This window comes from Clupea harengus, chromosome 1 (assembly GCF_900700415.2).
Source record: "Clupea harengus chromosome 1, Ch_v2.0.2, whole genome shotgun sequence".
Taxonomy (NCBI): Eukaryota; Metazoa; Chordata; class Actinopteri; order Clupeiformes; family Clupeidae; genus Clupea; species Clupea harengus.
Window position 1 is genome coordinate 13,392,428 of NC_045152.1, and position 1,716 is coordinate 13,394,143.

Sequence of the window (1,716 nt, forward strand, 5' to 3'; positions counted from 1 at the left end):
ATGAACCTGCAATCCTCTATCATGGACAACGCAACAGAAAGAGAGTTCAACAGATGTACTGATAATCACATCACTTAGCTGTTTTCTTCAGTTTTTTTACCAAGGTAACAAACATGTTTATTTGTTTCCACTGTGGTTTCCTGTTACAAAGACACATTCTGCACAGGCCAATGCTGCAGTATACATGTATAATTGCCCAACAACTACCATGACTACCAGTTAATCATTCATGTTCTTCTGTCTGTCTCACTCTATCTCTCTCCCTCCCTCACCTGTGAGTAGTTGGGGTTCACTACTCGTCTCCTCCCGTTGAAGATGTACACGCTGCCCTGTCCGTTATCCTCCAGAGGAGCTCCCACTGCCACATCCCTGATCCCATCCCCGTTCAGGTCTGCCAGGCTGCCAGGCATCCCCAGCAGGGACACACCAGTTTCAGACACCAGCATGTGAAAATACTGCACAGAAAAGATGAAAGCAGCCTGTGTGTATTTGCCTCCTTATGGTGTGAGATTTGAGGCAGCGTTATGGGCACGTACCTTTACCTTTGGTCTTGCCATACGTATGAAATAAGTCCATCAAACACACTACTGTTCTTTCAGTTATGGTAGAAATAAGACACATGATCATGACTAGACATGCCCAACAGGCCACTTATGTATGGGTGTACAACATGAATTATAATATGAAATCTTTGATTACTGGGCCTGTGATGCTCTCATAATTCATCACTATTCATCAGATATGGATTCTGCATGAGTACTTTTCTCATACCTCCTTGGTGAGTTTATAGACAAACACTTTCCCCTCTCTCCCTCCTTCTGTGTGCATGGGGGCAGACGCCAGAATCAGATCAGTGTTGGAGTCTCCATCCAAATCCACCACACACACCTCTGCTCCAAAGTAAGCACCGATCTGAGACTGAGAGAGAGATGATGTTGTTGATGGTGATTATGATGAAGCTGGTGATGTTTAAAGGGTTGCTAGGTAACATCGGCACCTTTGCTAATTTGTTCTTTGTATATTTGTGTTCGGGTACAGTAGCTGCTACCAAAGATAATCACAGTCTAAACTGGTGAGGAGCTTGAATAAGCACCACACGTTTTTGCATTTATATAATATACGAGTTGTTATCACAGTGACCTCAGTACCTGTTTGAGCATCTGTGGGTCATCTCCAGGATAGAAGACCATGAGCAACCCCTTGTGTTTATACCTGGGGGCTCCCATAACGATGTAGTTCTGTCCGTCTCTGCTTGCTACAGCCATCGAATAGCCTGGAGAGGGGTTAGTAAATATGACAACAGAAACATAACTGTCTACTTAGTTTCACTTTTACATGACACTATGTAAATTAGACACAAAAAGCTCAAGGTGGCAGAGTATAAAACATTTCAGGGCCAGGGTGAGCAGTCTCTCACCCAGATAGCTGTCAGGAGTGACCTCATCAACCCTTCTAAAACTGGGCGTCCTGCTGGACAGAGGGATGTCCTGGTAACCCCCCCTCCACCCGTTTGCCCCAATCACACTCACTAGAAACCTCTCCTGCAAGAGAAAAAGCATAGAAGCTCACTTTTACACACCACAGGAAGTTTCAGCCTTAGATATACATTAATTCTTTCATTAGTTAATTATAATGTCTTAAAAGGAAATTTCAGGATTTTTTTTTACCTGGACCATATTTCCTGTTTAGGTCCACATTTTCCCCATTAACATGATC